The sequence below is a fragment of the Stenella coeruleoalba genome (genome assembly GCF_951394435.1).
Source record: "Stenella coeruleoalba genome assembly, chromosome: 5".
In the NCBI taxonomy this organism is placed as follows: domain Eukaryota; kingdom Metazoa; phylum Chordata; class Mammalia; order Artiodactyla; family Delphinidae; genus Stenella; species Stenella coeruleoalba.
The window spans coordinates 61,135,129-61,162,133 of record NC_137150.1 but is presented as its reverse complement, the minus strand read 5'-3'; the positions used below and the strand labels follow the sequence as shown (position 1 = coordinate 61,162,133).

Here is a 27,005-nt window from a genome sequence, read left to right as displayed (position 1 = left end):
GGCTGTGGAGGGTGGGGCTTTAGCTCAAGGAACAGAAGGGGCCCAGGCGTGCCCCCCACCCCTGGTCTCAGAGGACAGGGGACCTCACCTGGGAGTCCAGCAGGCTTCCTGGGCTCGAGTGGGCGGGGCAAACGCCTTCCTCTCCTCTCCTGCTCCTCAGGTCTGGGAGGGCCCCTCCCGCCTGCCTCTCCTGATCTCCGGGGACTCCCTCCTATGCCCTCAAGGACCCACGTGCCTGGAGGGGGCCTTGGAGGGCAGGGGACTGGCCTGGGAGCTCAGCAGGTTCCCTGAGCCTGAGTGGGTGTGGCAATTACCCTCTGCTCTTTTCCTACTCCTCCCGGAGGGCCCCTCCCAACCTGCATCTCCTGATCTCCCCTGCCTTAGGGGCGTGGATCCTGTCTGGTCTCCACTTCTCTTCCCCCTCAGTCCCCCTACGTCCTACCAGTTCACTTTGGGGTTCCTCCCGTCTCCTTGGGCATCAGAGTCCCCCACCAGAGGCCGGCAGGTGCCCTAGTTGTGGGGGGACTCTAACTCCACCTCTTCTCACACCTCCGTCTTGACTCTGCCTCCAAGGATGTGCTTTAGAGAAGCTTTATGACTCTGTGTGAACTGGAAGTGTGGGCCTCCATCACCTGGGTGTGGCCTCCAACAGCAAAGCCAGGGCTGGGGCAATGTTGTTTAGTTGTAATGAATGAATTTAGATCATGGTGTTTTGTTTTGGGGACAGCAAATTAAGCTTAGAGACTGATACTGTCTTTACCAATAGTTTGATTGACACAAGTTCACTACAAGAATTATAATTTCACAAGCCAACAGCATACATGATAACGTCTCTTAATAAGGCAATAAAGAAATAACACTACAAAGATATGATAGATTAATTACACTATTGTTGCAGGCGAGGGGAGATGACAAAGTCCCATTTCGCCTGAGGTGTACCTTTTCTCTGAGGTTGGTTCTCGGGAGAGTGGGCTTAACCAATCAGGAGCTGAGGTCCAGCTGCTAGCAAACCGAAAGTGAAAAGTTCCCTGTTGCTATAGCAGGTTGCTAGGGAACGAGGGCGCAGGTATAAGCTGCTAGAAGGTCCTGGTGGGGCGCTGCAGGCTTTCTGCCACTACCGGTAAGAGTCTCCTTTACCACTGCAGGAGCCAATGTCCCAAGGTCTTGATGAAATAAAATTATTTTAAGGCAGGACAAGAAAAAAAATTCAAACATAAAATTCTCTCCCTGCCCCTTTCTGCCACTAGCCCCTCCCTTTAGTGTGCATTGTGCATCTGCACCATACATTAACCAGATCTCCTTAGAAGACAAAAGAATGCCTGCTGGACCAAAAAGACCAATTTTCTCCCAGTGCCAGCAAGATAACTCCTCAGGAGAAAATATTCCTTTTCTTTTCCTGTAAGGGGTCACGATCACCCACTAATCACCTTGTATGTGCAGATCTAGACTATGTAAACTATCAATATATTTTCTCTGATATATAACTCTTTGTTTCTAAAAGTATTTAACTGTGTTTGACTTCTAACAGGGGGAACAGTCAGTCCTTAGAGCTTTCTGAAAGAGTGTCTCCCAGGTTATAATTCTCAAGTTGGTTCAAATAAAACTCTATTTTTTTTTTTTTTTTTTTGCGGTACGCGGGCCTCTCGCTGTTGTGGCCTCTCCCGTTGCGGAGCACAGGCTCCAGACGCGCAGACTCAGCGGCCATGGCTCACGAGCCCAGCCGCTCCGCGGCATGTGGGATCTTCCCGGACCAGGGCACGAACCCGTGTCCCTTGCATCGGCAGGCGGACTCTCAACCACTGTGCCACCAGGGAAGCCCAAAACTCAATTTTTTTTGATTGACTCAACTAATTTTTGTCAACAGTCTTCAGACAGCTAGATCAGCAAAGGTTAGCTTTGCCCAAACCGAAAGTCTCGGATTGTCCCTACACATTCTGGGTATTTATAGTCTAAATGTCCCCTCATCCTAGTTGCTTCTTCATGTGTTTTTACTGATAACCCCCAGCTCATCCTCTCAGCAGCTGAGCTCTGAGTGCTTATTAACCCCACAGATGAGATGATGACATCCTGACACAGCTTATTTCATTCTTATGTGGAAACAACTTTACATCTAAAAACAACTTCCTTTTTGTTTGTCTTTGTCATAAACAAGTGGATTAAAACAACTTAAGTCATAAAAAAGTGGATTTGAAATCATATCAAACCAATATACAATACATGGAGATGATTTGCTTTTGGTTGGGAAAGGCCATGAGTGACTATATTTAATTTGGAGGAGTTGAGGTGTTCTTTTGTTATGAAAGAGAAACTGGGCACTCTAAAAGAGGAGTTTACCTTTCCTAGATCTTCCCTCATCACAACAACCCTATCACTGGGGTTTAGATATGGTTTATGTAAACAGTGGCTAAACAATTGAAGTTGCTGTGGATGGGAGGGTTTGGTTTTAAAACTTCCTAACTACACTGAACTGAGGAAAGTGACCAACAGTTCTGATTTGCCCAGGACTGTTGAGTTAGCACTGAAAGTCCTGCATTCCTGGAAGCTGGTACACAAAAAATCCCAGTTTTAGGCAATGAATGCTGAAGGTTGGGGGAAAAAGTATAAGTCCATGTGGCAGGTGCCCAAATAGCTGAAAGTGACACTATTTTTAGTATCGAGTGGATACAGCATAGATTATGTCTTCCAGAGTTGCTTTTTTTGTTGTTGTTGTTGTTCCTTGCTGCTGATGTTGGCAATCATGATTTGCAGTCACAATAATTGATTATCTATTTGTGTGTTACTCTAAGTGATGCACCTGAAGTGTACAACCTAAATGTATTTGGAGTGTCAGTGTTAGCAGTTGTCTTTGACTTGGCCTGTAGACTGACAATTGTGCTTTGTGTTGAGATAGTGCTAGTTTAATTTTGACACTATGAATGTGTGACAGTATTTGCTAAGAGTTCAGATAATGATCATGAGAATGATGACCATACCAAAGCTGGCATGATGTAGACATCACCTTAAAGGAAGGCTAAATGATTGTGTTATTTTAATGACAGATGGAAGGACTATTACAATTGGATTAGGAAATTTAAAAACCAAAACAGTACATTCTGCACAATAGATAGAAAAGAATTGGGGATTGGGCATTACTATGGTTTGAATGTTTGTGTCTCCCTAAAATTCATATGTTAAAATCCTAAAGCCCCATATGATGGTATTAGTAGCTGGGGCCTTTTGGTTAGGTCCCAAGGATGGAGCGCTCATGAATGGGATTAGTGCCCTTATAGAAGAGGCTCAAGAGAGCTCTATTTTCCCATCTGCTATGTGAGGATACAATTAGAAGTCTTCGACCAGGAATAGGGTCCTCACTTGACTGTGCTGGCACCCTGATTTCAGACTTCCAGCCTCCAGAACTGTGAGCAATAAATTTCTGTTGTTTATAAGTCACCCAGTCTGTGGTATTTTGTTACATCACTGCCAACAGATTACAGCAGGCCTGGTGAAGAATCGGATATGAAATCCTGTATGGAGACTGAAAAAACCCAACATCTGATGACTTGGAAGTGCCTAGAAGTGAAGTATTCTGTGAGTAGAGGAGAAAAATAGTTTCCCTTACAAAAGCCCAGGAATAGAGCTACATATAGTCAATTATATTGATCTGATCTTTGACAAAGGAGCAAAGGCAATGCAATGGAGAAAAGATAGTCTTTTCAACAAATGGTGCTGGAACAATTGGACATCACATGGAAAGAAATGAATCTAGACCTTATACCTATCAGAAAAATGAACTCAAAATGGATTACAGACCTAAATATAAAACACAAAACCATAAAACTCCTGGAAAATAACATAGGAGAAAATCTTGATGACTTTGGGTTTGGTGATAACTTTTTGGATGCAACACCAAAGGCAGGAAAGCTATTGACTTTGGACTTTATCCCGGGCAAAAAAGGAAAGCTATTGAATAATTTATATTTTTATGAGGTCACTCTGGGGGCTGAGTGGTAAATGGATTGGATAAAGCAAGACCAAGGGCAGGGAGGCAAATTTGGAGACCACTGCCAAAGTCTAGATAAGAGAAGGAGGTACAAAGTAATGAGCTAAGCATTACTGGAGAAATATGGTAAGTTTAGTTTTGAACATATTGTAGTGCCAGAGTCATCAGACTGAAAACATCCCGGGAGTGGTTGGTCTAATGCTTGGAGGAGCACACAGGAAGCCTAAGAAGAGTGACAAGAGCATAGCAGAGGGCCACATACTTAGGAGGGAGAAAAGTGAGAGTGGGGCCCTGGTGGCAGAAGTGTTGTGGAGGAAGCTATTGAGTTCAAGAAAGTAATCAAAGATGTCTTTAGATGGAGATAATAGTTGACTTTGATTCTGAATAAAATCCACATTATTAAGCAGGGCTGTGCAGGCCTTTTGGTAAATTCTGTAGTTATTTATACCTTTCCCTAATACAACACGTTATGTTTGTTGGATTTTGTTTAATCTTTATGTAGTTCTCTCCACCTGCCTTCCAGTCTTTGTAGGGAATAGATGTTAAGGTAGATGCCATCCCCTACATCTCATTCTTTAGGATCTCCTTTCAAAAATTTACTTACTGAAGACAGTGGTGACTTTTAATTCATTTGATACTTCCAAGGATTCTGGCATTTGTCTTATTTGCCACATCAGCAGTTTTATGATAAGTTGTGTAAACAAAGGATGTTACACCCTGAAAGGAATTCAGGATGAAGCATTTTGTTTTTTGAATATATGGGCCCCTAAGTAGTTAAGATACATATGTAAGGAAGAATTTCAATGACCCCAGATTCTTGCATCTTCCCATATATAGATAAGCACAAAAATAATCATCTTGAGATATTTGGGTTTTTTCTGTATATGTGATTAGCAGTAATCTTTTACCAATATATATGCTTGACTACGTGTATTTCCCAGCCAAAAAAATCATATATATACTGGCTCCCCCAATCCCTACCTCTTCAGAGCAGTTCCTCAGAGCTATCTGAAAAGCTCTGGGCTATAGCCCAGGCTATAGTCCTCAGTAAGGTCCCTGAATAAAACTGAAACTCACTGGTCTTACACTGTACATTATTTTCCAGTCGACAGTGGCAAGCATCAGTTCTAGGACTGAGAAAGGACAAGGGTGCTGCTTTTCCCTAGAAATTCATTACCATATTTTTTTTCCTATCTGATACCAATCAAAGCAACTGGTGGAATAGTCACTGTCTGTCAGCATTGTTCTTTTGACAAATTATAAACTGTGGTCAAGAAAAAAGATTGCTTAATAAGTAATTTGTGAGAAGGAGAAAACAAGGATCATACTCATTCCTTCTGTAATGGAATCTACTATAGCAACTCCATGTTATTGTTATGGAAAAAGAAATTTACTGCTTATTAACAAAAAATTTGCTGTTGAGTAGCTACATGGCATATACAAGGAAATGTTTGCCATACCAGAAGAGGGAGGAATCTTACATTCTAATGCTGCTTTTTTCTCAAAGAAGCAGATAATGCTTAGTAGATAGTACTGATGAAATCTGCAGTTGGTCAGTCTTTGTGCTACTGCCATGTAGCAGCTAACTTGGAACTATTAAAACTTTTTATGGAAAGCCACGTTCATTGTGTCCTCTGTAATTTTACAACTAGAGTAAAATATTTACTACAGTGCTGTTTTAACCTTTTCCTTTGCAAATATGGAGTTATGGCAAGAAGTACAGATCTTTAAGGAATAAGGACCAAACAACTTTAAAGAAAAAATACGTCATTTTAATTTATTGAAAATTCAATATACAATACAGCAATTTTTCTGAGATTTAACTGTAGGACATGATTGTTGCTGGTGTTTAGCAAAAGACTCTAGTTTACACTTACCACTAATAAAATGCCTTACTGAATAAAAACGATACCAAACAAAATAAATTCAAATATTTTCTTAAAAAATCATTTTAAAGTTAGTTCCATTCAGTCTAATGACTAACACAATAACAGCAGATATACTAGTTTAATATAATTGGCTGTTTTTATACAGCACGTATCTTTCAGTCAACAAGTATATTATTAAATGATAGTGAACACTCAATATAACCATGTGTAGAGAACTAGGAGATAAAATTCTAAGATTTACAACCCCATCTTTTTCTTAAATTGAAGTATAGTTGATTTACAATGTTGAGTTAATTTCTGCTCTACAGCAAAGTGATTCAGTTATACATAAATATGTATTCTTTTTCATAGTCTTTTCCAATATGTTTTATCACAGGATGTTGAATATAGTTCCCTGTGCTCTACAGTAGGACCTCGTTGTTTATCCATCCTGTATATAATAGTTTGCATCTGCTAACCCCAACCTCCCAATCCATCTCTCCTCTCCCCACCCCCACTGCCTTGGCAAACACAGGTCTGTTCTCTATGTCTGTGAGTCTGTTTCTGTTTCGTAGGTAGGTTCATTTGTGTCATATTTTAGATTCCACATATAAGTGATATCATATGGTATTTTTCTTTCTCTTTCTGACTTCTTCACTTAGTATGATAATCTCCAGTTCCATCCATGTTGCTGCAAATGGCATTATTTCATTCTTTTTTCTGGCTGAGTAGTATTCCATTGTATTATATGTACCACATCTTCTTTATCCATTCGTCTCTAGGTGGACATTTAGGTGGTTTCCATGTCTTGGCTATTGTGAATAGTGCTGCTATGACCATAGGGGTACATGTATATTTTTGAATTATAGTTTTGTCTGGATATATGCCCAGGAGTGGGATTGCTGGATCATATGGTAATTCTATTTTTAGTTTCTTGAGGAACCTCCATACTGTTCTCCATAGTGGCTGCACCAATTTACATTTCCACCAACAGTGTAAGAGGGTTCCCTCTTCTCCACACCCTCTCCAGCATTTGCTATTTGTAGACTTTTTAATGATGGCTATTCTGACTGGTGTGAGGCAGTATCTCATTGTAGTTTTGATTTGCATATCTCTGATAATTAGCCATGTTGAGACTTTTTTCATTTGCCTGTTGGCCATCTGTATGTCTTCTTTGGAGAAATGTATATTTAGGTCTTCTGCCCATTTTTCGATTGGGTACAAGCCCACCTTTCATAGCTACCCCAACAGTCTAATTCTAAAGAGGATAAAGCCAATGACTTTCCTCACATGAGCTCATGGCTGAAGTTGCTTTGCTATCAAAATCTATATTTTTGATCTGTTATGAGCATTGAGACAAAACTTCAAATATTTCCCCCAAAAGAAGCATGATGCACCTTGTGATTGCCTATTCACCAACAGCAAGCACTACATTCAAAACCATTTCATCCCAGGAATTAAATTAGGTCATCCACATTCATTGGCATTTCCTCCAGTGTAGTATGGTAGAAAGGCTCAGTGTCACAAAGAGTCTTCTTCTTTTCTTCAATGTTTAAGGCCACAGCCTTCCTCCCAAATTGACTCCCACTGCCAATTCTGAACAAAAGAAAAATTATTAATCAGAATATCACTTATCAAGTACTACATAAAGTACTAATGATATGAGCTACTTGCTAACCATCGGTGGCTGTTTATTTGCCAAGATTATACTTAGAGGACTTCTAATTGGAGTACTAGATCCTAGTCACAATATCTAGAGAAAAAGAAAAGATATCTTTTGTGGTTAGCTCAAAAAGATTCTTCTGGTTGCAAGATCAGATTCTATCAGGTGGCTTGAGTGTTATTACTTACAGAGCAGATGACAGTATTGTGTTTGGGGTAGCGAAATTAAAGCCCCTACCGAAGTGGGCCAAGAGCAGGTGTCAGCCTGGGACAAACATAAATACCAGGGACGAAACAAAAGGAACAGCTGTGTAATCCATTTTGACACAATTTTGGAACTCTAAACTGAAAATATAAACTCTGGAATGTTAACTATTGTTTAGGACTATGCTGTCCAATGCAATAGCCACTAGCTACATGTGGCTATTTAAACTAAAATGAAACTTTAGCTCCTCGGTTGCATTAATCATATTTCAGTAGCCGCACATGGCCTGTCACTACTGTGTTGGGCAGTGCAGATATAAAACATTTCCCTCACTACAGAAAGTTCTATTGGACAGATTTGATCCAGGACTTAAAACATTTTCCAGTGTGGGGGAAACCTCTAAAAATTTATTATGGTAACCCGTATTTATCATTGCTTTCTGCTCAGGTCACCTCATACACTGTAGCAGATGCCTGAGATATGTTTACCACCATAGCTTTCTACTAAAACAGATGATAGAACCAATCAAAAATGTCTTGGCTGGAGCAACTTAAAATACCAAATAACCAGTACAAGAGGAAAACAAATATGAGAATACTGACTTGCTCTTTAACCAAACAACATGCTATTTCACTTATGAATCTATGTCCTAAATCAGGCCAGTGCCATGTCTGAGCATCACCTCATTATCTATTCTTACCAACTACTATATTTTTTGACAAGTTATTTTTATATTAGTAGCAAGACATAATTCAATTTATTTAGTGATAAAGCTACTGTAACTAAGCCAGGGTCAATACAAATTGCCACCAGAAAATGCTGAGAAACATCTTAATTACAGAGGAATCACCAAGAAAGCACAAGACATGAGCAACATGACTTAAAAAAAAAAAAAAGACTCGTGTAAGTTAAGACAACCAGATCTAACAGCATTATTGATTTTCCCTTTGAATATCTACTCTGTAGGGTCCAAAATCTGGGCTACATTTCACATTGTTTTCCCACTGTGTTCTGTTTAACCACGAATATTTCCAAGTACAATTTAAATACGACTTATGTGTTACTACATTTCCTGATTCAAGGTTGTCTGGCTGACAAAATCATACTTGAAAAGCAACACATGAATTTATTTTTCCAGAATAAAAGCAAGTAATTCAATGAAGATGACAAATACTCAACTGAAAATATAGTTTTCATAAGTAGTGGGCAAGTCATAGTTTATAACCATAGACATTAGTTGTACATAAAAATCATGAGCCTGGGGCTTCCCTGGTGGCGCAGTGGTTGAGGGTCCGCCTGCCAATGCAGGCGACACGGGTTCGTGCCCCGGTCCGGGAAGGTCCCACATGCCGCGGAGCGGCTGGGCCCGTGAGCCATGGCCGCTGAGCCTGGGCGTCCGGAGCCTGTGCTCCGCAACGGGAGACGCCATGGCAGTGAGAGGCCCGCGTACTGCCAAAAAAAAAAAAAAAAAAATCATGAGCCTGAGATATGATAATATCTGTTCAAATTCTGATTCAAAAAGCAACTTCTATACAATCTTTCAGGGCACAAAATAGTAGCGAACTGCATATATATCACACAGCTCACTGGAGTATGGTCTATATTCCCCCACGTAGCTTGAGCTGACAAAGATGATGAAAAATCTTCCCCTTGAAACCATCTTTTAGTAGGTAAATATTGTAATTAAATTAAATGCCAGTAAGTCAGTAGTAATCAAAATGCGGTTGGTCCCTTATCTGAATTCCCTCTTGGTAATGCTCTTTCTGTCACCACCTGTAAAATATTAATAAGCCTTAACTCTCAGGAGTCATTTGTTGAGTCAGGGTTTAAATTGGTACATGTGTATGAGACCATGCATCCCTGGCTGCTACAGCACCATGGCTAACAGGGCTTGAAAGGAAACAGTCTTATTTTGAGCAGGGGGCAAAGACAATGCGGCACTTCACAGCTACATTGTAACTAGATCCTGCTTCAGTTTTTAAGGAAATAATTAGAAATTAACAGTGTCTTAAGTAGCAATACTAGGCAAGAACAGCTCTTGCCACATCAGAACTGAAATTCCTGGCATGCGTTTTCTCAGAGCCAGTCTACCCTTTGTCTGTGTTCTGAAAAAGAACAGCCTGTTTACTGGCCGGTCTCTCATATGTCACAAAGAGCATACAATTCCTTCCCTACAGTATTTCAGAGAGGAAAATGTTAATTCAGATCAGAGTCAGAATAAAAAGCCATTTGACTTCTCTATCCCTACCATTGGAAGGAACCAGTTAGAGAAATTCATTCTATTAATTCTGCCTAAATTCTGTACCAAATCTTAGAACAAAATACCCTGGAGTTACCTGCAGTTTTTCTACTATCTGGTATGGTTGTTTTTTTCCTTGTGTTTACTCTGTCAGCTTTATTACAAGCACTAAGACACTACAGATACTAGTTACTGCAATTTTAGCACAGAGATTAAATAAGAAAGTTAAAAAAATAATCCTGGCTATAATTTTTATGTATATCAATTAGAAAAACATTACCCTCTTTCAAAATTATTATAAGATATTCACCTTTTCAGAGGTCAGCTCTTCTTTCTTCACTAGAATTTGAAATGGATTTCTCAGGAACTTTTTTTTTTTTTTTTTTTTTTGCGGTACGCGGGCCTCTTACTGCCGTGGCGTCTCCCGTTGCGGAGCACAGGCTCCGGACGTGCAGGCTCAGCGGCCATAGGCTCACGGGCCCAGCCGCTCCACGGCATGTGGGATCTTCCCGGACCGGGGCACGAACCCGTGTCCCCTGCATCGGCAGGCGGACTCTCAACCACTGCGCCACCAGGGAAACCCTCAGGAACTTTTTGAGGTCTTCAGCATATCAATTGGCACTAAGGCAGAAAGCAACACAACCTTAAAAAAGAGACAATGACTACGTTGACATATCAATTATAACAGTTTTCATAATAATACTTAGAGAAATAATGTTTGAGACCAAGCGTCCCTGTCTTACTACAGAACTGAGCTAGACAGAGATTGTAGGACACAATTGCTTTCGGCAGAGGAAAGGACAATATAGCACTTTACAGCTATATTGTAACAATGAACCCAACCTGCCAGCTGCAGAAAAATCACGTGCACACCTGAGTCCTTGTATTTGATTTCTGGTAAATCTCGTGGATTTGACCTTTAATCCTTTGGCTCAACATTTTTACTGGCTTCATCCAAAATAAGCATCTTGATCCATTTTGGAAAGCGAAAAAAAAGTCTTACTTAAGAGTGGGTTGTGCATAGAGACTTCCTTCCAGAGACTACAGTACAGAAGGAGAGGGGGGAAGAATAAGTTTATGTGAAGAAACCTGACAAACTACCTCAGCCAGGTGAGGTAGAATGAGATGAAATAGAATGAGATAGAATAGATAGAATAGAATGAGATGAAAATGTTACTTTACCTCTGTGGTCTTCCTCCCCAACACCCATAACTACAGTCTAATCTTGAGAAAAACATCAGACAAATTCCAACACAAGTGCATCCTACTAAATATCTGACCAGTGCTTCTCAAAATGGTGAAGGTCGGGCTTCCCTGGTGGCACAGTGGTTAAGAATCCACCTGCTAATGCAGGGACATGGGTTCGAGCCCTGGTCCGGGAAGATCCCACATACCGCAGAGCAACTAAGCCCGTGCGTCACAACTACTGAGTCTGCACTCTAAAGCCCGTGAGCCACAACTACTGAGTCCGTGTGCCACAACTACTGAAGCCCACATGCCTAGAGCCCATGTTCCACAACAAGAGAAGCCGCCACAATGAGAAGTCTATACACCGCAACAGAGTAGCCCCTGCTCGCCACAACTAGAGAAAGCCCACATGTAGCAATGAAGACCCAATGCAGCCAAAAATAAATAAATAAAATAAATAAATTTTTTTAAAATGGTGAAGGTCATCAAAAAAAAGGGAATATTTGAATAACTGTTACAGCCAAGAAGAGCTTAAGGAGACATGACAATTAAATGTCACGTGGTATCCTGATTGGGATCCTGGAATAGAAAAAGAACATTAGGTGAAAACTAAGGAAACCTGAATAAATTCTGGACTTTAGTTCATAATAATGTGTCAGTGTTGGTTCATTAATTTTAACAAATGTGCCGTACTAATGTAAGCTGTTAACACTATAGGAAGCTGGGAACTCTCTTCTCAATCTTCCTATAAATCTAAAACTGTTCTAAAAAATAAAGCCTATTAAAGAAAAGTATTAGTATCACCTCTAGATATTCATGCATGGCAACTGGCTTAAACGATTAGAATAATTATTTTCCCTCCCATAACCCAAATATCACTGGTTAAAATATGCCCTAGGAAAAATATGGCAATACTTACAATGATATATTCTATTTAACACATCAAATGGTCTCCCTGGAGTACCAGGACATCGTGTGCTCCCTCCTCCACCAGCCTGAAGTTTTTGCATTTTATTTTGAACACTGGTTCCACACAATGCAGGCATGACAAGTTGCTCCAACGTAGTAGTATCCAAGTGCCAGAACTACCTTTTGGATCTAAAAGTCAAAAGCTTAAATTATTACGTTACACAAATAAAGGCTCCATCAAATGACTTTCAAAGCACATGGCTAAATGCTAAACTGTTCATATTTAGTTTAAAATTCTGGTCTGCGAACAGCTTTTATGCAGCACAATGCAGAATCACTTCCAAGCTTACAATGCAGACAAATTAAACTGCTTCAAGATAAAATCCCTTTAAGAAACTCAGTAAAAAAATTTTTTTATTGGGGTGTAGTTGACTTATAATGCTGTGTTAGTTTTAGGTGTACAGCAAAGTGACTCTGTTATACGTATACATATATCCACTCTTTTTTAGATTCTTTTCCCATATAGGCCATTACAGAGTACTGAGTAGAGTTCCCTGTGTTATATATAAGCATCTCATCTTTAATTAAATTTTTGTGCCTTTTCAAACTTGGGATCCTTAGTTGCCTAGAGATACCAGCTAGATAATTAAAGAACCAAACAATTAAAGAACAAACAGTTCCTACATTTTTCTTTTACATGTAAGACATGTAAGTAGTGAAATAAGCTCTACATTTACAGCTCCAAGGCAAATTGTTCTGATATGTATTCCTTGATTATCATTCACTTTAAAAATAAATATCTTTCCAATAGGAAACTTATATAGCCCTGATCTTAATAAAGCCTAAAGCTTTGCTAAGAAAAGCTTTATTTCATAGCTAACATAGCAGTAAGCTTTGAAAACAGACAGCAGGCAACAGATGTATCACGAATGACAAAGATTCCCAACTAATTACAGATACTGCATTCTTCATGTTGCAAAATTGCATTTAAACTTAACAACAATAACACAAAGTGCATGTATCCTGAAAGAAAGAAAGCTTTAGTTTCTCAGTCTACTGAGTACAGCCCTGCAAACCATAAATGCAAGCCTAGTTTAATTTGAAACAAAACCAAAAACTCTATGCATGCATGGACAATAGTTTTTAAAAAGGTTCTTTATACTAAGTCATAAGCTGTTCTTCACTTTTGTAAAACCTGAAGCATCTGGGAATTTATGTCCCCCTGGGGGAAGCCCTACATCAGTGACTGAAGGTGGATATACCAGCTTGCTGGCTCCCTAGTGAGGACAAGGGGGATATTCACCAAAGAAACTGGCCTACATGCTCAGTGACTGACACCATCCTCTACTGTTGTGTTTCAGTATCAAGTAGAGCTCTCTATTGTGGATGCATCATGAATACTAAAAAACACTTCATCATCTCATCTTATTAAAGTCATGAAAGACTAAAAATGAGCACTTGTTCCAGAATGAGGCAGATCAAAGAGACATGACAACTAAATTCAACATGTGATCCTGGATTAGACTATAGACCACTAAAAAAGCAGCTTTTCTTTTCTTTTTTTTTTTTGTCCCACCCCAAACCAGTTTTTCTTTTGGTAAAATGTACATTTGTTGGACAACTGGCTAAATCTTAATAAGTCTGCTGATTAGATAATAATATTGCATCAAAATTAATTTCTTGATTTTGATAACTGTACTATGATGTAAGAGAATGCTATTTTATACATAGTTTTTAATGCATGTCAATCTGTCTCCTCATTTGGCATAGCACTTTTCCTTTTTCGCTACCATTTCTTCCTTCATTAAGAGAGGTATCAGTTTCCAAACGCTGGGATGAATGTTTATAATGGAGCCTCTACACCGTTTGTTTTTGGTGTGTTATCACAAGTCTGTTAATCAATGTTCCAAAGTTCTATGGGAAATGTGGGTTCAACACTGTACCTTCAAACCACTGAAGGATTTGCAAATGATATTTTATCATTTTCTAGTATAGTATATAACCTGGCTTTAAACTCTCTTATTTCACACTTCCAGTAAGTTTTAACACCATATTTTCTATCAAGTTGATACGTAGCTGTTATCATCTACTATTTTAAGACCACCATGTCTACTCGTCACTGTGTAGATCATTATGAGGGCTAAGATTTATGTAATATAAAAATAGGAGTACTGTGTCAATGGAGAACTGAAACTAAACTGTCACCCAGTTGAAACCAGACTATCAAACCAAACTGTCAACTAGTTATTTTATCTTTTATGGCAAAATTGCCTTATGACCACTTGGTTATGCAGCAAAAATGTCTACAGCAAAGATGCTTATGGCAAAAATACCAGACACATACCACAGATGTTTGAACCTTGTGAATATACTGAAAACTACTAAATTGTAAAATTTGGGGTAACTTCTATGATATATGAGTTATATCTCAATTAAAACCATTTTTTTTGTTTTGTTTTTGTTTTGTTGTTTTTTTAGAGAAATAGGAATGCCACTTAGTAGGTTAAAGCATTTGACCAGATGATGGTGTTTCTGACCTAAGTGTGTGGTGGTATTGGGCAGAATGAATTAATTAGATTAAAAAACATGTAGGCAATAGAATAGCACTTGGTGATTACTCAGATGTGGGTGGAACAAAATGAGGGGAGGGAGAGGGAGAGATGTTCAAGGACTCCCAAATTTCTGACATTAACTTTGTGGGCAATGATGTTATAATCTACTGAATTATGACAGTCTGCAGGGAAAAGCAGGATTAGCACAGGATTGTGAGTTAAATTTCAAATATATTGAGTTTGGGGTATCTGTAGCACACCAAGTGGAGATGTTGAGTAGGCAGTTGAACAACATGTGATGTTCAGAAGAAATCTGAGTTAGAGACAGAATATGGGGGTTTTCAACAAAGCTATAGGAGTAGATGAGATCCAGAAGATCCCACTTCCAACATAAAGTGTTGAGGAGTTCCAACATCTAAGGGTCTGGTAATCTAGCAAGAGACTGAGAAAGAGAAGAGAGAGTAAAAGGAAAACTAGACTTACTTAAAAGAGAAGAGCCAAGAGAAGAATTTATTCTAAAAGAAGGGTGTGACCTAAGAATGGTTGGCAACCTTTTTCTGAAAAGGGCCAGATAGATTAAAAATATATTTGGCTCACAGGCCACATAAAAACATGCTGAAGCTGGATTTGGTTCACATGCTGTAGTTTGCCCAAACACTGGATTAGGGTGTTAAATGTTGCTAAGAGGTCAAGAATCCATTGGCTTTAGGGACAAGAAAATTATTGGTAACCTTAGCAGGAATAGTTTCAGGAGAGGGGTGAGGACAGAAGAACAACAGGTTGAGAAGAGAATGGGAAGTAAAGAAATAGAAACCTCAGGGTAGACAGTTCTTAAAAAACTGATTAAAAATGGGAAAAGAAAGAGAGTGTTAGGTGCGAGGAAAAACAGGGACTTACTCCCTGAAGAAGAGACTACGGAATATTAAAATACTGGTGGGAAGGATTTAGTAAAGAGGGAGTGGTTAACCATCCAGGTGATAGAAGTGATAACTGATGGTAGAGATCCCTGAGATGGTGAGAGGGGAAGGATTCAGAGCACAGGCAAAGGGACTAGACTTCGATGGAAGTTGGATGGCTGCAGATGAAGGTGGGTGGGCAGCTTTGCTGGCAGGAAGCTCAGAAGCTTGGGTATTCTATTTTCTCAGTAACATTGAGACCATTTGCTGAAAATGGCTTATTAGGGATGTCACAGGCTTGAAAAAAGTGAAGAGGATTTGAAACAGCAGTTGCATAAAAAGGAAGAATGAGGGGGCTAGAGAAGCACAATGGGCCTGCTGTGCAGTGTGAAAACCCAGGTGAAGTTGACTACCATGAATTTATTTTAGTACCAAGTCTTTCAAGTGTGCAAGTTTCTCCAGCTCTTCTGGGAGGCTTGCTGCAGGCAGAAGAATACAGACAGTTGGATTCATCTATGGTTGAAGTTTTCCCTGTTGGATAACAGCTAGTAATAATTGGTAGCATTTATAAACCTTGGGGATGACAGAGTAGGTTTTCGTTAGTTATGATTTTAGAGATAAAGTCTCAGATATGTTAAGTGACTTGTTTACGATCACGTGGGTAATAGTGAGTAGTTGCTAAGATTAGACCTTCAGTTTTCATAATTCCACATTCTCTTCAAGGTGGTGGCAAAGTTTTGTAGTATTTTTGGAGAAAAACTGGGAAAAGTTCCTAAGAGGAATTTTAGAGAATGGTTTGTAAGTGAACTATGTTAACACTGTAAATGCTAAGGAAATAAAACAATATACAAAGAAATATAAAACTCCTACGAAGCTTGACATTTGGTTTTTAAAATATACTAAGTCTACTTCACCATAAACAGCTGACCATAAACCTACTTTCTGGCTTTATCCCTCACCCTGTAGTCATTTTCTTTCCCTTGGGGCTTGTTAATGTTTCTTCCTGTTTATAACACAATGACAATGAAAACCATATAAAATTATACATGGGGAGCAATTACTGAGACTAACATATAAATATTTTATTATATTAGCCTGGCTTACAGATATTGATTTGGTAAAATTGGTATATTTTGGTCTAAGGTATCTGTTTTAACTATTATTGAACAGTACATTTCTTTTCACTGAAATTCACAATATTCATAACATTCTTAATTACCTGGCTTTTTTCAACTTAAAATTAAAATATTTAGGGAGGTGGAGTCAAGATGGCGGTGTGGGAAGCCGTGAAGTTAGCGTCTCCCCACAACTAGGGTGCCTGCCGGCCGCTGGTGGCGGACTCTGATGCCCAAGGAGATGGGAGGAACCCCAAAGTGAACCAGTAGGAGGTAGGGGGACTGAGCGGGGAGGAGAAGTGGAGGCAAGACAGGAACGGCGCCCCTGAGGCTGGGGAGATCAGGAGAGGCAGGTGGGAGGGGCCCTCTGGGAGGAGCGGGAGAGGAGTGGAGAGTGATTGCCCCACCCACTCAGGCACGGGGAGCCTGCTGAGTTCCCAAGCTGGTGGGTCCTGGGGGTATAGGACGGGGGGGTGGGGGGGGTGGAGATCAGGAGAGGCAGGCGGGAGGGGCCCTCTGGAAGGAGCGGGAGAGGAGTGGAGAGTGATTGCCCCACCCACTCAGGCACGGGGAACCTGCTGAGCTCCCAGGCCGGTCCCCTGCCCTCCAAGGGCATCCCCCACCCCAGCCTGCCGCATTGGTCCTCTGGGCATAGGAGGGAGGCCCGGGGGCCCCCCCAGGGAGGGGCCCTCCCAGACCAGAAGAGCAGGAGAGGAGAGGAGGATGTTTGCCCCACCCACTGGAGCCCAGGAAGCCTGCCCCCCCCCCGCCCGCTTTTTTCCCCTCCTCAACACATTAAAAGGATCATACACCATGATCAAGTGGGATTTATCCCAGGGATGCAAAGATTCTTCAATATATGCAAATCAATCAATGTGATACACCACATTAACAAATTAAGGAATAAAAACCACATGATCATCTCAATAGATGCAGAAAAAGCTTTTGAAAAAATTCAACACCCAGTTATTATAAAAACTCTTCAGAAAATGGGCATAGAGGGGATCTACCTCAACATAATAAAGGCCATATATGACAAACCTACAGCAAGCATCATACTCAATGGTGAAAAACTAAAAGCATTTCAACTAAGATCAGGAAAAAGACAAGGATGTCCACTCTCGCCACTCTTTTTCAACATAGCTTTGGAAGTCCTAGCCACAGCAATCAGAGAAGAAAAAGAAATAAAAGGAATACAAATTGGAAAAGAAGAAGTAAAACTGTCACTGTTTGCCTATGACATGATAATATACATAGAAAATCCTAAAGAGGCCACCAGAAAACTACTCGAACTAATCAATGAATTTGGTAAGGCTGCAGGATACAAAATTAATGCACAGAAATCTCTGGCATTCCTATATACCAACAATGAAAAATCAGAAAGAGAAATTAAGGAAACACTCCCATTTACCACTGCAACAAAAAGAATAAAATACCTAGGAATAAACCTGCCTAAGGAGGCAAAGACTTGTACTCAGAAAACTATACAACACTGATGAAAGAAATCAAAGATGACATAAACAGATGGAGAAATATACCATGTTTCTGGATTGGAAGTATCAATATTTTGAAAATGACTATACTACCTAAAGCAATCTACAGATTCAATACAGTCCCTATCAAACTACCAATGGCATTCTTCACAAAATTAGAACAAAAAATTTTACAATTTGTATGGAAACACAAAAGACCCTGAATAGACAAAGCAATCTTGAGAAAGAAAAACGGAGTTGGAGGAATTAGGCTCCCTGACTTGAAACTATACCACAAAGCTACACTAATCAAGACAGTATGGTACTGGGACAAAAACAGAAATATAGCTCGATGGTACAGGATAGAATGCCCAGAGATAAACCCATGCACATTTGGGCACCTAATTTAACAAAGGAGGCAAGAATATACAATGGAGAAAAGATAGCCTCTTCAATAAGTGGTGCTGGGAAAACTGGACAGCTATATGTAAAAGAATGAAATTAGAACACTACCTAACACCATACACAAAAATAAACTCCAAATGGATTAAAGACTTAAATGTAAAAGCAGACACTATAATACTCTTAGAGGAAAACAGGAAAAACACTCTTTGACATAAACCACAGCAAGATCTTTTTTGACCCACCTCCTAGAGTAATGGAAATAAAAAAAAAAAATAAACAAATGGGACTTAATGAAACTTAAAAGCTTTTGCACAGCAAAGGAAACCATAAACAAGACAAAAAGACAACCCTCAGAATGGGAGAAAACATTTGCAAATGAAACAACAAAGGATTAATCTCCAAAATATACAAACAGCTCATGGAGCTCAATATTAAAAACAAACAAACAATCCAGTTAAAAAATGGGTGGAAGACCTAAATAGACATTTCACCAAGGAAGACATACAGATGGCCAAGAGGCACATGAAAAGATGCTCAACATCACTAATTATTAGAGAAATGCATATCAAAACTAAAATGAGGTATCACCTCACTCATGCCAGTCAGAATGGCCATTAACAAAAAATCTAGAAACAATAAATGCTGGAAGGGGTGTGGTGAAAAGGGAACCCTCTTGCACTGTTGGTGGGAATGTAAACTGATACAACCACTATGGAAAACAGTATGGAGGTTACTTAAAAAACTAAAAATAGAACTACCATATGACTCAGCAATCCTACTACTGGGCATATACCCTGAGAAAACCATAATTCAGAAAGAGATATGTACCACAACGTTCATTGCAGCACTAGTTACAATAGCCAGGACATGGAACAAATCTAAATGTCCATCGACAGATGAATGGGTAAAGAAGATGTGGCACATATATACCATGGAATATTACTCAGCCATAAAAAGAAATGAAATTGAGTTATTGGTAGTGAGGTGGATGGACCTAGAGTCTGTCATACAGAGTGAAGTTAAGTTGGAAAGAGAAAAACAAATACTGTATGCTAAAGCATATATATGAAATTAAAAAAAAATGGTACTGATGAACCTAGTTGCAGGGCAGGAATAAAGAGGAAGACATAGAAAATGGACTTGAGGACGTGGGGTGGGAGGGTGAAGCTGGGGTGAAGTGAGAGTAGCATCTACATATATACACTACCGAATGTAAAATAGTTGGCTGGTGGGAAGCAGCTGCATAGCACAGGGAGATCGGCTTGATGCTTTGCATGACCTAGAAGGGTAGGATAGGGAGGATGGGAGGGAGGCTCAAGAGGGAGGGGATAGGGGGACATGTGTATGCATATGGCTGATTCCCTTTGTTGTGCAACAGAAACTAACACAGTATTGTGAAGCAGTTATACTCCAATAAAGATCTATTAAAAATATAGTTAATTATTTAATGATTTATGCCAAAAATTCACATTTACTAAAAGTCAAAGTATAATGGCTAATCATAGTTAAAATTAACTAATTTCAGTGTCCCAGGCACTTGACAAGAATTTTATACAACAATCCTATGACGTGGATACAATTATTATCATTTCTATTTTAAAGAGGTAATGGAGGCCCAGAAAGATTACATAACTTGCCTACTGCCATCAAAGTGGCAAAGCTACGCTTTGAACCCAGGTGTGTCTCATTCCAGAGTACACTTCATTGCCTTAATCACTACCTTGACAGTTTAATACAGTTTCTTCCCCCAAATATAAAGTAAACGCCACAGCAGAGAACCTGAATATAAAACAACTCTCCAGCCCCTCTGAAAGATAAATTCGCTTTTGTTAAGTATATTCATTCCAACAATTATAAGAGCTCCCCAGGAAATCTTTCTTTGAATTGCACACCTGAGAGGGACAACAGAACTGAAATTGGCTTTTTTTTTTTTTTTTTTTTTTGCGGTAGGCGGGCCTCTCACTGTTGTGGCCTCTCCCGTTGCGGAGCGCAGGCTCCGGACACGCAGGCACAGCGGCCATGGTTCACGGGCCCAGCCGCTCCGCGGCATGTGGGATCTTCCCGGACAGGGGCACGAACCCGTGTCCCCTGCATCGGCAGGCGGACTCTCAACCACTGCGCCACTAGGGAAGCCCTGAAATTGGGTTTTAAAGTGTCCTGGCCCCATTACTTACTGGTTGCATAACCTTGGATTAGACCTTTTGGGTTTCATCGGAACACGGATTATAACACTCCCCATACAGGGAGTGCTATGAAAGGACACTGTAAATGGTTAGGAGGTGTATAAATGGTATTCTTGCCTAGGATTGCCAGATAAAAAACAGGACGCACAGTTAAATTTCAGACAAATAAAAAATAATGTTTTATATTTTAATTTTATTTGATATCAGAGACATATTTTTACTAAAAAAAATTGTGTTGTTTTTCTGAAATTTAAATTTTAGCTAGCATTCTGTATTTTTATTGCTAAATCTGGCAACCCTATTCTTGCCCGCATAGGTAGGGGAGCACGGAGGATGGCAGGCCCAGCTCCCTTCCCCCCACCCCCACCCCTAAGTGGAGAAAACGAAGGCAAAGGGCGGGCTGAAGAGTGAACCTAGGGAGGGGAAAGAAAGGGAAGGGCTGGGTGTAGGAGGACTCCTTCTCAGGGGTGGGACTGAAAGCAGAATCCCCTGACAAGCAGATTCTACCGAGCCTCCGGTACCTCCGCAACTCTTTCACAGCTCAGGCTGGCCAACACCCCACGCCCCCATCCCTGGGCAGAAACACAGCCGTCCTACCACCCACCGTTGCCTCGGCAGCGGCAGCGGCAGCAGCGGCAGCGGCAGCAGCAGCAGCGGGCTCTGGAATGACTGCCACTGGTTCCTCTCAGTCGCCACCAGCAGCATCGACACCACAGAGGCCGCCGCCATGTTCCTGGAGCCCGGACGCTTGTTGAAGTGCGGCTGCGTCTCAGATGTCACCCAAATCGTCCCTCCATACCGCATAGAAGTCTCTTGTCCTCCTCTGGTCTCCATCCAGTCCGAACCAAGAAATAGCCAATCCGAGCGAGGCATTCGGGAGGGGGCGTCACCACTAAAACCAATCAAAGAACAGAGCAGAGCTGCAGTAGCGGCGATTGGCCAATGAGGCTGCGTGCCCGCGGGGGTGTGGTCCCTGTTTCCTCCGCCCCTTGGGCTGGGATCCAACTGGGGTAGGGGCATGCTGTGTTTAGCCTCCTTAGGTTGCCTGCGTGTGCCATGGATGTTTCCTTCTGTGGGGTTCTTTTCCTCTCATGGATTCCAGGGCGAAGAGCCCTTCATGACCTTTAATCTTCAGAGTTTTTTGAGGGGAAGAAGAAAGGGGAGCTGTCCTAAGATATAAAAGGGTGTGGGGTAAGAAGAATACAAAATTTTATGTTTTCAAAAATGTGAAAACATGTATTTTTTAAAAATCCTCCTCTTAATCGTCTCATAATTGAAATTACAGAATTTTAAGATAGACTTAATTTTTTTCTATAATGCTATTTTTAAAAATTGAGATATAATTGACATAGCGTTGTGTAAGTTTAAGCTGTACAACCTGTTGATTTGATACCTTTATATATTGCAATATGATTACCGCCATAGGATTAGCTAACAATCCTTTCACATCACATAATTATAATTTCTTTCTTTGTTTATTTATTTTTGGCTGCATTGGGTCTTCGTTGCTGTGCGCGGGCTTTCTCTAGTTGTGGTGAGCAGGGGATACTCTTCGTTGTGGTGCGCGGGCTTCTCATTGCGGTGGCTTCTCTTGTTGCAGAGCATGGGCCCTAGGCGCGTGCGCTTCAGTAATTGTGGCGCATGGGCTTAGTTGCTCCGCGGCATGTGGGATCTCGAACCCGTGTCCCCTGCATTGGCAGGCGGATTCTTAACCACTGCACCACCAGGGAAATCCCTATAATTTCTTTTTTGATGAGAACATTTAAGATCTACTCTCCTAGCAACTTTAAAGTACATGATACAGTATTGTTGACTATAATCACTAATGCAGTGCATTAGATTTCCAGAACTTATTAGTCTTCTAGTTGCAAGTTTGTAGACTTTATTTTTTACAGCAATATTGAGCATAAAGTAGAGCTTTCCCCTTCCCCCACGCATGCATACCCCCTCCCCAATATTAATATCTCCCACCAGAGTGGTACATTTGTTACAATTGATGAACCTACTCTGACACATCATAATCGCTGAAAGTCCTTAGTTCACATTAGCCTTCACTGTTTTTTGGGGTTTTTTTTCTCCTTTATTTATTTGGCTGCGTCAAGTCTTAGTTGCGGCACACGGGGTCTTCGTTGAGGCGTGAGGGATCTTTCCTTGCAGCACTGGCTCTTTGTTGTGGTGTATGGGCTTCTCTCTATTTGTGGAGTGTGGGTTTTCTCTCTCTAGTTGTGGCACATGGGCTCCAGGGCGTATGGGTTCTCTCGTTGAGGCTCGAGAGCTCAGTAGTTGTGGTGCGCAGGCTTAGTTGCCCCGCGGCACGTGGGATCTTAGTTTCCCCACCAGGGATTGAACCCACGTCCCCTGCACTGGAAGGTGGATTCTTTATTACTGGACCACCAGGGAAGTCCCAGCCTTCACTCTTCGTGTTGTACTTTCATGGGTTTGGAAAATTTTATAATGATATGTGTCCACCATTATAAATCATAAAGAGGTTTTACTGCCCTAAGAATTGTCTGTGCTTTGGCTATTCATTCCTCCCTCCCCCATAATCCCTGGCAACCACTGATCTCTTTACAGTCTTTATAGTGTTGCCTTTTCCAGAATGTAGTGTACTTGGAATCATGCAATAAGCAATCTTTTCAGATTGACTTCTTTCACTTAGTAATATGCATTTAAGTTTCTTTTTTTTTTCATGGTTTGATAGCTCATTTCTTTCTAACACTGGCTAATATTCCATTGTCTGAATGTGTCACAGTTTATTAATCCATTTACCTACTGAATGACAGGTTGCTTCCAAGTTTTGGCAGTTGTGAATAAAACTGCTACAAACGTGTAGGTTTTTGTATGGACATAAATTTCTAACTTTTGGATAAACACCAAGGAGCACAATTGCTGAAATGCATGGTAAGAATATGTTGAGTTTTGTAAAAATCTGCCAAACTATCTTATAAAGCACAATTTTCCAAATTATTTGCAATCCCACCAGCAATTAATGAGAGTTCCTGTTGCTCCACACCTTTACCAGCATTTGGTGTTGTCAGTGTTTTGGATTTGGGCCATTATATTAGGTGTGTAGTGGTATGTCATTGTTATTTAGTTTGCATTTCCCTGATGACATATGATGTGGAGCATCTTTTCATATGCTTATTTGCCATCTGTATATCTTGAGGAAGTGTCTGTGAAGGTCTTTAGCCCATTTTAAAAATCAGGTTATTCTTACTATTGAGTTTTAAGAGTTCTTTGTATATTTTAGATAACAGGGCTTTATTTTTTTAACAGAGAGATATGTTTTTCATAACTATATTCTATCAGCCCATAGCTTCTCTTTTTATTCTCTTGATAGTATCTTTCACAAAGCAGAAAGTCTTAATTTTAATGAAGTCTATCTTGTCAATTCTTTCACGGATTGTGTCTTTGGTGTTGTACCTAGAAAGTCTTCACCAAACCCTAGGTCATCTAGATTTTCTCCTATGTTATGTTATAGGAATTTTATAGTTTTGTGTTTTACATTTAGGTCAGTGATTCATTTTGAGTTAACTTTTCTGAAGGGAAGAAAATTGTTCCATACCACTTTTGTTTTAATTATGTAATTTATGTTGACTATGTCATGATGTAAATTTTAGATCATACTGTGGTTTGCAGTCTAAGAATTTTGAAGAGCTTCGCTCTAGGCCAGTGGTGGTCCCAGGACCAGCAGCATCCGTCATCCTGTGTACTTGCTAAAAATGCAAATTCTCAGGTCTCATCCCACACTACTGAATCAGAATCTCTGGAGATGGGGACCAGGAGTTTGTATTTAAAAACATCACCTGTATTTCCAGGTGATTCTGTTAGTTGGAGAACCACTGATCTAGACTAAACTGGGTGGCCCCAATGGTGCCTAACCTCACCTGTGGCACCCAAGGTGGGTCCTTTGTCTTTCTCTTCATTGTTGGAGGCAGTGCTGACGATCCACTAAAAGGGAGGTAGAATCTACTTTGGCAGTACTTGGAGGGTAGTTTGTCTTTCCAAGCTCGGGCAAATCCTTACCTGAAGGCAGAGAATGGTCTAGATTCATAAGATAAGTGATACACAGTTTGGTTCTTGTGCCAGCAGCATCTGCAAAATAAGACTAAAGCCCTAAAGGGTTATTGTGGGGCTTAAATGATGTTTGTGAAATGCCTACCATTATACCAGGTGGCACAGAGCAGTCACTTACTATATGGCGGTGGTAGCTGCTATAATTGACACTGCCTATCACAACCCTGAGCATATAATTGATGTTCAATAGATGTGACTGATTATTAATTCATTCATTAGAGAGGAAGGCAGGCTATTCTGACTTGTTCCTTGATTTTGCCATATATTAGAGCAATGTGATTTGTCACAGACAGGAAATAAATCATAATTAGAAAAGATAAAGAGAGGCACAGAAGGGAGGAGGGCAGGGAAGGAGAGAAGGCAGGAAGCATGTCCATATTCACAAGAGCAATGGAGATAGTAACTGTTTTCTCAGAGGAACAAGGAGGTATGGGCTATTGAAAACTACACTCATTTCTTCTTAGTTACAGTTACAGGATTTCAGAACTGGAAAAGGGAACTTGGAGATCACAGACCCACCCTCTCATAGCCCAGGTGAAGCAGTTGAGGCCCCAGGAGAGCGTGTATTAGAAATGGGGGGACAGAACTGGTTTCTGAGGACAGCCACTGCCTGTTACATCTTGCTATAAAGTCAGCCAGTTCATCTCCATGGAAACCTCTGAAGATTGTGAAGGTACAGATGTGGGAAGGAGACCAGCCTTCTGAGTGTGATTTATTTCCTTTCTATTTCTTTCTTTTCTCTCTCATTCCTATTCATAAGCTTCACCTGACTCTTCTTGCTCTTCCCATTCTCCCGTCCCTTCCATCCATGATTCTTACCCATAAAACCTGGCTTAATCTGAGAAGCTGAGGTTACTGGATCTGCAAAGTCCAGCATGTCCCACATTATCAGTCTCCTTAGCAATATGCTGGTTTCTAGGGGTCAGTTCACAGTTGGCTCTGACTGGTCACCAGGTACTGACTACTACCAACAGAAAACACCTCATTTGGTTTCTCAAAAATACTTGTGACCCTTGAAGAGCCAGATACTACCGTGGAAACACAACCCAAAGCTGTCTTACTCCTTTGGGTCTTTAACCCCTTTCTGAATTTCTCGCAGGAGGTTGCTATGAAAATGGTTGCTCTACTTGTGCAGGCAGAGTGCAAAGAGCCCAAACATCACAGGAGAGAAGAACCTCTGCACAAATTTCACGTAGCAGGTGGACTAACATCATCTCTTAACCACAGCCCACAATTGTTAGCAGAAAGCATTTTAAAACGTCCCCAAACCCCTGGGATGAGTGGCTATTACTAGAAATTGAATCCGAGGTGTTTGTTTGGGGTTTGGCTTTTGACATGCCAAAGAGGAAAGCTGAGCTTCCCGGAATTGGCTCAGAACCTGTGAGTGGTCCTGGCACTCTCGCGACAGGGTCCCCCCTTTTAGGAATGGACTGGGGGACAACCTGACTAGATTCTCGTTTGCTCAGGCTTTTCACGTGGAGCTCTACTGAATTCGGTTAGTCCGTCTGTCAGGTAGTATCTGGAGCCACCTAAGGAAGCCCCGGGACAGCGTCTACCACTGGATAGTTGCGGATCCGATGCTCTCCGCAATGGCGCTGTGCCAGAGCCTTTCCAGGAGGGCGCACTGGCGCGCCTGACAGTTGGCAGACGGAGCGGGGGCGCACGGGAGGAGCTGCACAAAGGAAAAGGCCCACACAGTGGAGACACACGTACGCACACGCGTGCGGAGCCAGGTCGGTGCACAGCCCGCGCCCCCGGCTCTAAATGCGAGTGTGTCCAGTGGACGCTGATAACTGAATGAGACAACCGCTAACAGGGGGAAAAAAACTCCAGCCACCGCCCCTCCCCCAAGCCCGGAGTCAGTGGATGGGACGGGCAGCTGGGCCTCAAACAGCCTTCCTTCCAGAGCCCCAGCGGGGCGGCCGCAGAACTCCCTGCCAGTCCCTTTCTCGCCTAGGTTTCTCCGCAGATACCTGGCGGGGAAGGAGGAGAGACAAGCCAGGGAACCGAGCATCTGGCGTTCAGAACCCCGGTGCTGGCGGGCGCACCAAACTTGCTGTCTCGTCTCCCACAATTGGAGGACAGATCTTGAATCGCCCCCATTCTTAGAGGAATGGGCGCACCTGCCCCACCCGAAACAGGGCGGTGCTCTCGCGCGTGCGCGCCTCTCCGGGAGCCTCGGGCACCGCCCCCGGGCGGGGAAAGGTGGGCGCGGAGGCGGGAAGCGCAAGGGCGCGCGGCGACGCTGGGGCTGA

General features: G+C 41.3%; 1 long non-coding RNA gene across 1 annotated transcript; it reads right to left on the bottom strand.

Moving 5' to 3' along the window:
- Positions 1–6,286: 6,286 nt before the first annotated feature.
- LOC307186806 lies at positions 6,287–21,582 on the bottom strand. The gene is made up of 4 exons (XR_013828469.1): positions 21,278–21,582; positions 12,061–12,239; positions 10,264–10,574; positions 6,287–7,443 (listed from the first exon to the last, which is right to left on the bottom strand). It is a non-coding gene; the product is annotated as an uncharacterized lncRNA (long non-coding RNA).
- Between the last annotated feature and the right edge of the window lie 5,423 nt (positions 21,583–27,005).